We start from the raw sequence: 15,472 nt of genomic DNA on the forward strand, positions 1-15,472 counted from the left end.
CTCTCCCCAAGAAGAGACCCAGTGAATGCTGCCTTCGCAATAAACAGAAACAAATTCCACTGTAAACTGAAGGCATGTCAGACTACTGTCATGTGGAAACCCCGCAACCCTGCCCTGTTTTGGAATGAACCTTCAAATACAAAAGAGATCTGTCCCAGGCACATTTGAGATTCACAAAGGAGAGAAACCCTTTATTGTGGTGACTGTGGAAAAAGCTTCAAATCAGAAAGGGGAACCTAACTGAACATGTACTGAGTCACACAGGGAGAAAACCATTTTAGCTGTGTGACTTGGGAAAAGCTTCAGTTCAGAAGGACACCTTACTGTTCAAAAACTGACTCACACAGTGAAAACCTTTTAGCTGTGGCGACTGTGGGAACGGAAAAGTTTTGGCAGAAGGGAACCTAAGCATTCATTAAACTACACACACGGGGAGAGAAACCATTGTAGCTGTGGTGACTGTGGGAAAAGCTTTGCGACTCAAGCGAACACCTAACCATGCATAAACTGACTCACACAGGAGAGAAACCTTTTAGTTTGGAGACTGCGGGAAAGCTGTAAATCGCAAGGAGTCTTAACCATGCATATACGGACTCACACCAGGAGAGTGAGAAGAGACCATTTATCTTGGAGACTGTGGGAAAAAGGCTTCAGGCATAAAGGTCCCTTAAGATACATTATATTGTCTCACACAGGAGAAAACTCTCTTAGCTGGGGTGACTGTGGGAAAAGCTTCCAATAGAGGGGGAACCTTAAACATGCAATTTACGGACTCACACAGGAGAAAACCATTTAGCTGTGGAGACTGTGGAAAGCTTCAATCAGAGGGGGAACCTAACCACGCATATACGGACGTTCACAGAAAGAGTAATTCCTTTTCGCTGTGGTGACTGGAAAACTTCGATGAGAAGGGCACCTAACTGAACACATACGGACTCACACAGGAGAAGAAACCATACAGTGTTGCGTGATTGTGGAAAAGCCTTTTATCAGAAGCGGACCTAAGGAGCATATACTGACTCACACAGAGAGAAACCTACATGGTTGCTCCGTCTGTGGTAAAGATTCACTCATAAATCTCATACTGCTGAGGCATGTGATAAAATCACAAGGGAAGAAAACAGGACAGAAACTGAAAGAGTGGAGAGCAATTAGACCAAAGAGATGTGGCTGTCAGGTAAGAGTGAATAAAAAGCATGATTGGACAAATCTCTTAGGAAGCAACAGTGAGTTATGCCCTCATCAAATATGCAGACGACATGGCTCTGGTTGCTTGCATGAGGTTAAGATCCATCCCAGCTACTCCCAGTTCATTGACTGGCCTCTTTGACGTGGTTGACAATAGCTCCTTGACCTTAACGTCACCAAGAACTATAAAAACTGTTGCCTTGGAGGAAGAAAGCTGGGAAATGGAAAAGCCCTTCTCTCGAGGAAAGACGTGAGCAAGTGACACATTTTAAAATACTTGGGAACAATTTTCGGCCACAAACTTAGCTTCCAGTAAAACCATCTACCTCATCTACAAAAAGGAAGGCCATTTCTTTCCCTACTTAAGATTTAGTATGACGTTTTTACCAATGCCAAGGCAAACTTCACAACCTGATCGTGTATACAAATCCCTGATTGAGGTCTTCAATTACAATTCGGGTACCGCCGGTGGATTGTTTAATTTTTTTTGTTTTCATTCTGACATGTAATGTTTAATGTGTTTGTGTATGTTTTATGTGTGTTTTCATCCTTTTATTGTAACAGAGTGCCAAACGACACATTTTGCATTCAGTTTAAACTTAATGTGACATTAAAGTTTGTCTTAGCCCTGCTTATTGTTTAAAGCTGTTTCTTAACTCTGGATCATTCCATGCTTGGGTTAACAGAAATATAGATTTTGCGATCAATTGACTTTTGCAAAACATTGTATGTAAATCAAATTGACAGTAAGTAATATACACCAAAGTCCAAGGAAATTCAACTATTCCGGCTTTTTATCCAACTCCTCCTAAAATGAGACATATATACTATATATATACAGATGGGCAAAAAAGCCATCATTTGCAAATAAATTCATAAAAAATCCTACAATTGATTTCCTGGATTTTTTTTCTAATTTTGTCTGTCATAGTTGAAGTGTACCTTTGATGAAAATACAGTCCTCATCTCATTCTTTTACCAGTGAGGAGAACTTTGACACAATTGGTGGCTGACTAAATACTTTTTTGCCCCACTGTGTGTGTATATATATATATATATATATGAGGTTGGAGCGGGCGGGGCGGCCGTCACTACCACCACCCTTGGAAACAGTTTGTTGTGGGGGGAAGTGCTTGCTCAAGGCACAACAAGCATCTATGCTTTTTTAAATATTTGCTCTGAAAGCTGACCTGCAGAGGCATGTGACTCTCCCAAGAAGGACCCAGTGAATGGCCAGCTTCGGCAAAGAAACTACAACTCCACCTTGTTAAACTGAATGTCAATGTCCGTATCTGTCAGGGTGGATCCCCTGCCCTGTTCGTGCAAGACCTTCAAAATACAAGGAGATCTTTCCAGGCATAGTGAGGATTCACACAGGAGAGAAAAACATATTAGCTGTGGTGACTGGAAAAGCTTCAGTTCAGCAAGGCGACCTAGGGAAGCATAAACTGACCTCACATAGGAGATAAACAACATAGGTTGCTCCGAGCCCTGTGATATAGACATTATGAGTCTCTAGTGTTGGACGCTCATTTTGCAAGAAGAATCTACAATTCTACTCGTTCCATCAGGAGCAAAGAATCATTACAAAAATATATTTTGTCAGAAGATAGTCGTCCCATCCGGTGTTCGATTAATCCCTGGTTATGATTATCCTGAATACCGCACAAATCAGCTGTTTTGTCCCCCAGGATCGGACATCTAGGCAGTTCTATTAATCTGGCCGGGCCGCCCGTGTAGGTGTTTTATCAGCCGAGGTGAAAGATTGCATTGTATTGCTAGTTCTTGTAAACCGTGGGACATGTCCGCCTTCCTTGTGTGACCCAGGTGCCTTCGATACCAAAAGCCTACGAGAGTCGGCAAAATAGCCAAAGTCGATGTAGAGACACATGTTAGAAAAAAATGAGAAAATGTACTATAGTGTACTGTTTATCATAGTGTAATAGTAGAGGTCATAGGTCTATTATGAAGCTTTTATCTCAAGCCAATGATGAAATTCAGGTTGATTTTCTACAATACTTATTTGATGTTCTGTTTCTGGAACGTATGGACCATCTTGCCTTGTTCACACACATGACGAGCCAGCACAGGGATGACTGTTCTCCATTTGAGAAAGGGATCTCCACCCTCCCCCTTTCCACCTGATGACGTAACGGCATGTGCCCCGTGGCTAGGCATAACTGAATCCTGCCCAATGAACAGCCCAGTACAATGACATGCTTACCTCTTGGTTCACCTCTGACAACAACAATATAAAATAAAAAAGTAACAGTTTAGAATAACAATAGAACAGTAGAATAACAGAAGAAATAACAATAGAAAACAGTAGTAGAAAGGTATAATAACAGTAGAATAACAATAGAACAGATAAGAATAACAAGAACAGTAGAAAAACAGAATAACAGAAGAATAACAGTAGAAAGGTTAGAATAACAATAGAACAGTAGAATAATAATAGAACTAGAATAACAGTCGAACAGTAGAATAACAGTAGAATAAGAAATTAGAATAACAGTAGAATAACAATAGAATAACAGCTCGAACAGTAGAATAACAGTAGAATAACAATAGAATTAACAATAGAACTTTTAGAATAACAATAGAACAGCTAGGAATAACAGTACAAACAGTAGAATAAACAATAGAACAGTAGAATAACAATAGAATAACAGTCGAACAGTGTAGAATACCAATAAGAACAACAATAGAATAACAGTAGAATAACTGTAGAGTAACAATAAGAATAACAGTTATAATAACAATAGAATAACATAGAAATACAGTAGAATAACAGCAGAAAAACAGTTTAGAAACAGTATAATAACAATTAGAACAGTAGAATAACAATAGAATAACAGTAGTTGACAATGGAACAGCTAGGAATAACAATAGAATAACAATATAACCGTAGAATAACAATAGAATAACAGTATAATAACAATAGAACAGTAGAATAACAATAGAATAACAGTATGGTGACAATGGAACAGTAGAATAACAATAGAACAGTATAGAAATAAAATAGACAATAGAAAACAATAGAACAGTAGAATAACAATAGAAAAACAGTAGAATAACAATAGAACAGTAGAATAAACAATAGAAATAACAGTAGAATAACAATAGAACAGTAGAAATAACATTAGAACAATATAATAACAGTAGAATAACAATAGAACAGTAGGAAAACAGTAGAACAGTAGAATAACAAGGCCGTGATGCAGCCGATCAGAATGTTCTCAATTGTGCAGAAGTTGAAGTGGCTGGTGCTCCTTCTTGACCATGTGGTGGTGGTGTGTTCCATGTCAGGTTCTCAGTGATGTGAACGCCATGAACCCTGAAACTAAGGCGGGATGTGGACAACAGTCTTAGGAAAGCAAAGCAACTCTGGATCATTCATGCAGTTGGGTAGAGATAAATTAAATGTGTGATGGATTTACTTTTGTGTTAAACGTTTTATGTAAATAAAGTTTGATTTGAATGACGAGGTACTGGTCAAAAAGTAGTTCACTGTTTTATGAGAATCTTACAGATTTGCTTTCAAAGTCTGTTGATTTTCATGTTGTTAGAAACGGGAAATATCTTGGTCATTTTTTTGTGAATGTCTCTCAGGGTATTGAGATAATGTTTGACGGATGTTATTGATTCATTAAAAATGTAAGTGATACTTTCCAGAAAATGTATTTCTAATCAATTCTGGACCTAATGCTGCTCATTGATGATATTGATTTGATCTCGTATATGAGTAATGATAAACAGTCGACTTCCTGAGGAAGATTTGATTCTCCCACATCCTCCTGTACTGATGATAAACCACTGTTTGTCTACATGTAGTCATCGTTTCCCTTTACTACTTTACTACTGAGGCCAGTAGTTGATTTCATTCCAGCCATTACAATGAGCCCGTCCTCCTAAGGCTCCTTTCACCAGCCTCCACTGACTGAGGGGTATCATTAAGCAATAAGGCACAAGGAGGTGTAGTATACGGCCAATATACCACGGCTAAGTGCTGTTCTTATGCACGGAGCGCAAGCGGAGTGCCTGGATACAACCCTTAGCCGTGGTATATGACCATATACCACAAACCCCCTGAGCTGCTTTATTGCTATTATAAACTGGTTACCAAATGTAACTGGAGCCAGTAAAAAATAAATGTTTTGTCATACCCGTGGTATACGTCTGATATACCACGGCTGTTAGCCAATCATCATTCAGGGCTCGAATCACCCAGTTTATATTACAAAGTAGGTTCAATAACTTTGATAAACAACCAAAAATAATGACTGATAATCAGGGTCGATTGAGAAAGCTAAAGTTTGATATGTGTTTTTGGTAGATCAAATTGACCAAGCCCATTTCAAGCTATATATATATTTTTTTAGGCAAGTTAGCTGGCTAACTCAGGACATGCTTTGTAGTATTACACCTCTGGTCTGTAGGCTGGCTGCCTTGCACAATAGTAAAACCCCCATCCAGCTGGCGACGCTGTTGTGCGTTTCCGGGTTCCAGAAGAACCAAGGAGTTTCAAAACGTTCCTCGACTAGAACACGGAAGTAGGAATTGGAGTATGAACGTAATGATGAGATGCTTCATGTCACTCAGTCCAGACAATGGGAGTCGTTGTCCCAAAAGTGGGAATGCAGGCGACAAGATTAGGTCCGAAATAAAACCCATAGAAACCATCCGGCTTATTTTTGGCAGAGAGTGTAACCTCTCGCTTCGCCTGATCCTCTCTGAGGTGACATTGTTTTGATTTTGAACGTTATTTTTTGTGAGTAAAGAAAGACCTAGCTAGCTACTGACTGAACTAAATAGGCTACCCAACTCCCAGTCGTCTGAAATATGTATAAACTACAGTTGTTTCGTGTGTTTTTTAAATGAGCGCTTTAAACGCGGCTGCTGTGGTATTTTCGGGAAAGTTGAGAGAAAACGGTAATGGAGTACCAGGAGGAGAATGATCGGCTACGGAGACTGCTGGGGATCACACCGGAGATACAACTATGTAGAATAGTTCGTATATAGATCTACTGATAGTTAGCTATAGTTCTACTCAATTAGTAAACTGCTTAGGTAAATAGAGAATTGTATATTTATTTTCTACCTAACTACTGTATATGTTGTCTACAGGCCTACATCAATCAAGCTTTTAGCTGCGAATGTGTACTTTACAAGATTAAATAAACCATTGGAGTCATTTACAATTATAATTAGGCAAATTATGAAATAGTTGTCTGCATATTTGATTACTTATCTAAAGCCTTCAAATCTAATTGTATTTGTCACATGCTTCGTAAATTAGGAATAAACTAACAGTGAAATGCTTACTTATGTCCCTCTAACAACGCAGGGATAGAAATAATTAAAGATAACACTAAGAATAAATACGCAATCAGGGTTTCTCCCCAAAGAATGCGAGAGCCGCTGCGCCATCTTATGGACTGAATGCCTCCACTATTGTAAAATTGTGTCATCATATTAGGACATGTTTTGCTTTAGATTGCAGGACATGGCAGTTACAGGTGTAAGAAAACGCTAAAATCTCTGAGTCCAGAGTGGGGCACTGCCCTCGTACTCAGTAGCACCACCTTGTTAAAAAAATCCAGTGGAGAACACTGACAATGAGTAACGATACTGTTGTGTATACACGGGTACCAGTACCGAGTCGATGTGGCAAGCTTCTATGAGTAGGAATTTTATTTTTTTCTGAATAAGTGTTAAGTTTTGTTTTGTCCTCTAAATTTGTGTTTCCATTCAACAACTGAAGTGAATGTCAATGTTTGTATATCTGTTTTTTTGTATTGAAACATCGTAAACAGATAAATAAAAAATATATATAAAAAATGTTTTGTCTGCGTTAACAAAAGCATTTAGAAATGGCATTGTGCACTCAGGCATGTCTAAAGTCTATAGGTAACCTCTGCCCCTCCTCTCCTTCCCTCCAGGACTCCCTGCAGCTCTCTGTCTCTGAAGAGGAGGTTCCCCCTGAGCAGCAGCACTGTGAGCAGGAGTGGAGCCCCAGTCTGGACAGGAGGACCCAGAAACCACACAGATTAAAGAGGAACAGGAGGAAGTCAGGACCAGTCAGGGGAAGAGCAGCTTCAAGGGCGCTTTGATACCAAAGACTCCATATCCACTCCTTCCTGTGTGAAAAGTGAATGTGATCAGGAGGACCCGTGTCAAGAACCCGTACGAGCTGAATACCCAACTCTCAGTCCACTGAAAACATCTAAACTACACTTGTTCTGTGTGTTTTTAAATGAATGTTTAACGGCATCTGCTGCTGTGGAGATTTTGTGCGGTTGAGGAAACTGAGCAGAGTACCAGGAGGAGAATGATCTGCTACGGAGACTGCTGCGGATCACACCAGAGATAAAACTATGTAGAATAGGTTTGTATGTAGATCTACTGATAGTTAGCAATAGTTCTAGTACATTTTCTAACTGTTTAGGCTTTGTGGTCACCATTTCAACATTTTGTAGAAGTGGTTTTAGCCCCGACGTGTCAGTGCTTTCTCTTTGCTTGGACAGCAGCTCCACACATTTCTGTTCCATTCTGACTCCAGTGCCACATTGTGCTAAACCGTTCCTTTTGATTAGCTGAGGATGAGGATTTGGTCAAGTGTGATACGCTCTGTCTATACTGAACAAAAAATATCAACGCAACATGCAACAGTTTCAAAGATTTTACTGAGTTAAAATTTATAGACAGAAATCAGTCAATTGAATAAAATAAATTAGGCCCTAATCTATGGATTTCACATGACTGGAATACAGATATGGCATCTGTTGATCACAGATATCCTTTAAAAAAAAGTACAGGCTTGGTTTAAAAAAAACAGTCAGTATCTGGTGTGACAATTTGCCTCATGCCAGCGCGACACATCTCCTTCGCATAGAGTTGATCCTTGAGACAGGGGTCATGCATTATCATGCTGAAACATGAGGTGATGGCGGCGATGAATGGCACAATAATGAGCCTCAGGATCTTCATCACGGTATTTCTCTGCATTCAAATTTACATTTACATTTACATTTAAGTCATTTAGCAGACGCTCTTATCCAGAGCGACTTACAAATTGGTGCATTCACCTTATGATATCCAGTGGAACAACCACTTTACAATAGTGCATCTAAACTCTTTTAAGGGGGGGGGGTTAGAAGGATTACTTTATCCTATCCTAGGTATTCCTTAAAGAGGTGGGGTTTCAGGTGTCTCCGGAAGGTGGTGATTGACTCCGCTGACCTGGGCGTCGTGAGGAGTTTGTTCCACCATTGGGGTGCCAGAGCAGCGAACAGTTTTGACTGGGCTGAGCGGAACTGTACTTCCTCAGAAGGTAGGAGGCGAGCAGGCCAGAGGTGGATGAACGCAGTGCCCTTGTTTGGGTGTAGGGCCTGATCAGAGCCTGAAGGTACGGAGGTGCGTCCCCTCACAGCTCCGTAGGCAAGCACCATGGTCTTGTAGCGGATGCGAGCTTCAACTGGAAGCCAGTGGAGAGAGCGGAGGAGCGGGGTGACGTGAGAGAACTTGGGAAAGTTGAACACCAGACGGGCTGCGGCGTTCTGGATGAGCTGTAGGGGTTTAATGGCACAGGCAGGGAGCCCAGCCAACAGCGAGTTGCAGTAATCCAGACGGGAGATGACAAGTGCCTGGATTAGGACCTGCGCCGCTTCCTGCGTGAGGCAGGGTCGTACTCTGCGAATGTTGTTAGAGCATGAACCTACAGGAACGGGTCACCGCCTTGATGTTAGTTGAGAACGACAGGGTGTTGTCCAGGATCACGCCAAGGTCTTAGCACTCTGGGAGGAGGACACAATGGAGTTGTCAACTGTGATGGCGAGATCATGGAACGGGCAGTCCTTCCCCGGAGGAAGAGCAGCTCCGTCTTGCCGAGGTTCAGCTTGAGGTGGTGATCCGTCATCCACACTGATATGTCTGCCAGACATGCAGAGATGCGATTCACCACCTGGTTATCAGAGGGGGGAAAGGAGAAGATTAATTGTGTGTCGTCTGCATAGCAATGATAGGAGAGACCATGTGAGGATATGACAGAGCCAAGTGACTTGGTGTATAGCGAGAATAGGAGAGGGCCTAGAACAGAGCCCTGGGGGACACCAGTGGTGAGAGCACGTGGTGCAGAGACAGATTCTCGCCACGCCACCTGGTAGGAGCGACCTGTCAGTAGGACGCAATCCAAGCGTGGGCCGCGCCGGAGATGCCCAGCTCGGAGAGGGTGGAGAGGAGGATCTGATGGTTCACAGTATCAAAGGCAGCCGATAGGTCTAGAAGGATGAGAGCAGAGGAGAGAGAGTTAGCTTTAGCAGTGCGGAGCGCCTCCGTGACACAGAGAAGAGCAGTCTCAGTTGAATGACTAGTCTTGAAACCTGACTGATTTGGATCAAGAAGGTCATTCTGAGAGAGATAGCAGGAGAGCTGGCAAGGACGGCACGTTCAAGAGTTTTGGAGAGAAAAGAAAGAAGGGATACTGGTCTGTAGTTGTTGACATCGGAGGGATCGAGTGTAGTTTTTTTTAGAAGGGGTGCAACTCTCGCTCTCTTGAAGACGGAAGGGACGTAGCCAGCGGTCAAGGATTGCCATCGATAAAATGCCATTGTGGTCATTGTCCGTAGCTTATGCCTGCCCATACCATAACCCCACCGCCACCATGGGGCACTCTGTTCACAACGTTGACATCAGCAAACCACTCTCCCAACGACACCATACACGTTGTCTGCGGTTGTGAGGCCGGTTGGACGTACTGCCAAATTCTCTAAAATGATGTTGATGTTGGTAGAGAAATGAGCATTTAATTCTCTGGCAACAGCTCTGGTGGACATTCCTGCAGTCAGTATGCCATTTGCACACTCCCTCAAAACAGTTTTTGGGGAATTTTGGTTAATTTATCATTAAAAAAAAAAATGATATCACATGTACATACGTATTCAGACCCTTTACTCAGTACTTTGTTGAAGCACCTTTGGCAGTGATTACAGCCTCGAGTCTTCTTAGGTATGACGCTACAAGCTTGGCACACCTGTATTTTGTGCGTTTCCCCCATTCTTCGCTGCAGATCCTCTCGAGCTCTGTCAGGTTGGAAGGGGAGTGTCGCTGCACAGCTATTTTCAGGTCTCTCCAGAGATGTTCGATTGGGTTCAAATCCGGGCTCTAACTGGGCCACTCAAGGACATTCAGAGCCATTCCCGAAGCCACTCCTGTCTTGGCTGTGTGCTTAGGGTCATTGTCCTGTTGGAAGGTGAACCTTCGCCCCAGTCTGAGGTCCTGAACGCTCTGCAGCAGGTTTTCATCAAGGATCGCTGTACTTTGCTCCATTCATCTTTTCCTCGATCAAGTCTCCTAGTCCCTGCCGCTGAAAAACATCCCCACAGCATGATGCTGCCACCACCATGCTTCACCGTTGGGATGGTGCCAGGTTTCCTCCAGACGTGACGCTTGGCATTCAGGCCAAAGATTTCAATCTTGGTTTCATCAGACCAGAGCATCTTGTTTCTCATGGTCTGAGTCCTTTAGGTGCCTTTTGGCAAACTCCAAGCGGGCTGTCATGTGCCTTTTACTGAGGAGTGGCTTCCGTCTGGCCACTCTACCATAAAGGCTTGATTGGTGGAGTGCTGCAGAGATGGGCTCCCGAGTGGCTTAGTGGTCTAAGACACTACATCATAGTGCAAGAGGCATCACTGCAGTACCTGGTTCAAATCCAGGCTGAATCACATACGGCCATGATTGGGAGTCCCATAGGGTGGCGCACAATTGGCCCAGCGTCGTCCGGGTTTGGCCGTCATTATAAATAAAAATGTGTTCTTAACTGACTTGCCTAGTTAAATAAAGGTTCAAAGAAAATCGTTGTCCTTCTGGAAGGTTCTCCCATCTCCACAGAGGAACTCTGGAGCTTGTTAGAGCGATCATTGGGTTCTTGGTCACCTCCCTGACAAAGGCCCTTCTCCCCAGATTGCACAGTTTGGCCAGGCAGCCAGCTCTAGGAAGAGTCTTGGTGGTTCCAAACTTATTCCATTTAAGAATGATTGAGGTCACTGTTCTTGGGGACCTTCAATGCTGCAGACATTTTTTCGTACTCTTTCCCAGATCTGTGTCTCGGAGCTCTACGGACAATTCCTTCGACCTCATGGCTTGGTTTTTGCTCTGACATGCACTGTCAACTGTGGGACCTTTATATAGAGGTGTGTGCCTTTCCAAATCATGTCCAATCAATTGAATTTACCACAGGTGGACTCCAATCAAGTTGTAGAAACATCTCAAGGATGATGAATGGAAACAGGATGCACCCGAGCTCAATTTCGAGTCTCATAGCAAAGGATCTGAATTCTTATGTAAATAAGGTATTTATTTATTTAATACATTTGCTAAAATATCTAAAAACCAATTTTCTCTTTGTCATTATGGGGTATTGTGTGTAGCTTGACGAGGGAAAAATAATAATTCGAATAAGGCTGTAACTTAACAAAATGTGGATAAAGGTCTGAACACTTTCAGAATGCGCTGTAGTTCAGGGAAACGCAAAACACCTCTTATATTTATACAATTATTTTGCGGTGATATGAAAGGAAAGTTTTAAAGGTTTCCAAAACCGTTGTTGTCAAAAATGGCCAGTCAGTATAGCTGTATACACAGGGTACCAGTCCAGTCAGCTGATTCTATCCATTCCTTCTGGTTAGTTCCAGTCAGCTGATTCTATCCATTCCTTCTGGTTAGTTCCAGTCAGCTGATTCTATCCCATTCCTTCTTGGTTAGTTCCAGTCAGCTGAATCTATCCATTCCTTCCTGGTTAGTTCCAGTCAGCTGATTCTATCCATTCCTTCTGGTTAGTTCCAGTCAGCTGATTCTATCCATCCTTCTGGTTAGTTCCAGTCAGCTGATTCTATCCATTCCTTCTGGTTGTCAGTCAGCTGATTCTTCCATTCCTTCGGTTAGTTCCAGTCAGCTGATTCTATCCATTCCTTCTGGTTAGTTCCAGTCAGCTGATTCTATCCATTCCTTCTGGTTAGTTCCAGTCAGCTGATTCTATCACATTCCTTCCTGGTTAGTTCCAGTCAGCTGATGTCTATCCATTCCTTCTGGTTAGTTCCAGTCAGCTGATTCTATCCATTCCTTCTGGTAGTTCCAGTCAGCTGATTCTATCCATTCCTTCTGGTTAGTTCCAGTCAGCTGATCTATCCATTCCTTCTGGTTAGTTCCAGTCAGCTGATTCTATCCATTCCTTCTGGTTAGTTCCAGTCCAGCGATTCATCCATTCCTTCTGGTAGTTCCAGTCAGCTGATTCTATCCATTCCTTCTGGTTAGTTCCAGTCAGCTGATTCTATCCATTCCTTCTGGTTAGTTCCAGTCAGCTGATTCTATCCATTCCTTCTGGTTAGTTCCAGGTTCAGCTGATTCTATCCATTTTCCTTCTGGTTAGTTCCAGTCAGCTGATTCTATCCATTCCTTCTGGTTAGTTCCAGTCAGCTGATTCTATCCATTCCTTCTGGTTAATTCTAGTCAGGCAGCTTAGTTTCCCATTCAGACGACCCCCCACTTTCCTTTAGTTCTTATAGGTCAAGGTTAGCAGCGTCACAAAAATCTGAGGGGGCACAAAGGATGTGACCACTCCTGTTGGGCGTGGTCCGGAGACGGACTAGACACCCCGTCCGGAAGTTGGAGAATTTTGCACTTTTCAAACACCTGAAACTCATTTTTCCTGCAATCTAGAGCCATCATCATTATGCTTAATTCTATGTAAAAAAAAATATGTTCATTTTTCTGCATATCTCTTGAGCTGTCTTGTATCCTCCTGACTGGTGTTTTAAATTTTAAATTTTAAGAAACTAAATATGCTTCTCTGCTAAAAATCTGTGTAAAAGATTGAAATGAATCTGAGTCTTATTTAGTACATTTTGTATTTGCTTGCTTTTCTAAAGTCTACTAACCTTGTCAGCAGGCATGCCAGCTAAGATATTAGACAAGCTAGCTACTCTAACTTGATTGATAGCCTGAAATGGCTTCTGGGTAGCCAGTTATGAAGTTGGGAGATTGGGAAACTAGCTAAAACCAACTTCAGAAAATTGCTAGGTGTCTAGTAGTATTACAGAGAAACACCAACAACAACAAGCACCTTCAAAAAATAAATACAATTATATCCATACAGTACCAGTCAAAGGTTTGGACACACCTACTCCTTCAAAGCTTTTTCTTTATTTGTACTATTTTCTACATTGTAGAATAATAGTGAAGACATCAAAACCATGAAGTAACACATATGGAATAATGTAGTAACCAAAAAAGTGTTAACCAAATCAAAATATATTTGAGATTCTTCAAAGTAGCCACCCTTTGCCTTGATGACAGCTTTGCACACTCTTGGCATGTTAACCCACCACCTATATGGCTTGTGTGAAGGAAAGCAAATACCTAGCTAGCTATCTGCACTCTGGCTGTATAGATTATAGAGATCCATGCTAAGGAAGCAAATACCTAGCTAGCTATCTGCACTCTGGCTGTATAGATCATAGAGATCCATGCTAAGGAAGCAAATACCTANGGCTGTATAGATCATAGAGATCCATGCTAAGGAAGCAAATACCTAGCTAGCTATCTGCACTCCGGCTGTATAGATTATAGAGATCCATGCTAAGGAAGAACATTGAAATTGAATGTCATAGAGATCTATAATTCGTGAGTGATTCCAAATTCTGTTATAAATACGTCTGCTCCTCCTCTCCCTCCCTCCAGACTCCCTGCAGCTCTCTGTCTCTGAAGAGGAGGTTCCCCCTGAGCAGCAGCACTGTGAGCAGGAGTGGAGTCACAGTCTGGAGCAGGAGGACCCAGAGCCCACACAGATTAAAGAGGAACAGGAGGATCTCAGGACCAGTCAGGAGGAAGAGCAGCTTCAAGGGCTCTTTGATACCAAAGACTCCATATTCACTCCTCCTTGTGTAAAAAGTGAACGTGATCAGGAGGACCCACTTCAGTCCTTGACTCTTCCCCAAACCCAGACTGTGGAGAACCGAGAGAGTGACTCTAAACCAGTGGATCTCAAACCTTTTGTCATTGTGACCCACATTAAGGGTTTCTACAGTCCCTGTGACCCTCCAGATAATCAAAACATTGTCTGCAGCCACAGTTCAGCTGTAAGCAATGACCCAGTAGGGCTTGACAACAGCCCACCATTGGATCCCAGCCCAACATTGGGGGAACACTGTTCCAAACCCAGCACTACAGCTAGAAAAACTCACCACTGCTGTGACTGTGGTGCAACATTTGCTCTGAAAGCTGACCTGCAGAGACATGTGACTCTCTTCAGTAACAGACCCAGTGAATGTAGTTCCTGCCAGAACCGCTACAACTCCACCTGTAAACTAAAGGCCCATGTCCGACTCTGTCATGGTGGGAAACCCTGCACCTGCCCTGTTTGTGGCAAGACCTTCAAATACAAAGGAGGTCTCCCCAGGCACATGAGGATTCACAAAGGAGAGAAACCTTTTAGCTGTGGTGACTGTGGGAAAAGCTTCAATCAGAAGGGGAACCTAACTGAACATGTACTGATTCACACAGGAGAGAAACCATTTAGCTGTGGTGACTGTGTGGGAAAAGCTTTGGGCTCAAGCGGTACCTAACCATGCTAAACTGACTCACACAGGAGAGAAACCATTTAGCTGTGGAGACTGCGGGAAAAGCTTTAATCGCAAGGCGTCTTAACTATGCATATATACTCACACAGGAGAGAAACCATTTATCTGTGGTGACTGTGGAAAAGCTTCCGGCATAAGGGTGCTTAAGATACATGTACTGACTCACACAGCAGAGAAACCATTTAGCTGCGGTGACTGTGGAAAGCTTCGATAAGAGGGGAACCTAAAAGTGCAATTTACGACTCCACACAGGAGAGAAATCTTTTAGCTGTGGAGACTGTGGGAAAAGCTTCAATACGAGGGGGAACCTGACCAGGCATGCACGGACTCACAGCAGAGATAATTCCTTTCGCTGTGGTGACTGTGGGGAAAGCTTGATGAGAAGGGGCGCCTAAATGAACATATACGAACTCAACAAGGAGAGAAACGATTTATCTGTGGTAACTGTGGGAAAAGCTTTAAGCATAAGGGGTGCCTTAAAATACATATATTGTCTCACACAGGAGAAAAACATATAGGTGTGGTGACTGTGGGAAAGCTTCGATGAGAAGGGGCACTCTAAATGAGCATATACAGACTCACACAGGAGATAAACCTTATCAGCTGTGGTGACTGTGGGGAAAGCTTCAATCAGAAGGTGGGACTAAAGA

The 15,472-nt window shown here is 42.6% G+C and overlaps 1 pseudogene; it reads left to right on the forward strand.

The window, feature by feature from the left end:
- Window positions 1–1,164: 1,164 nt before the first annotated feature.
- On the forward strand, window positions 1,165–15,466 carry LOC112070145 (uncharacterized; annotated as a pseudogene).
- Window positions 15,467–15,472: the final 6 nt, after the last annotated feature.

This window comes from Salvelinus sp. IW2-2015, unplaced genomic scaffold (genome assembly GCF_002910315.2).
Source record: "Salvelinus sp. IW2-2015 unplaced genomic scaffold, ASM291031v2 Un_scaffold1234, whole genome shotgun sequence".
Lineage (NCBI taxonomy): Eukaryota > Metazoa > Chordata > Actinopteri > Salmoniformes > Salmonidae > Salvelinus > Salvelinus sp. IW2-2015.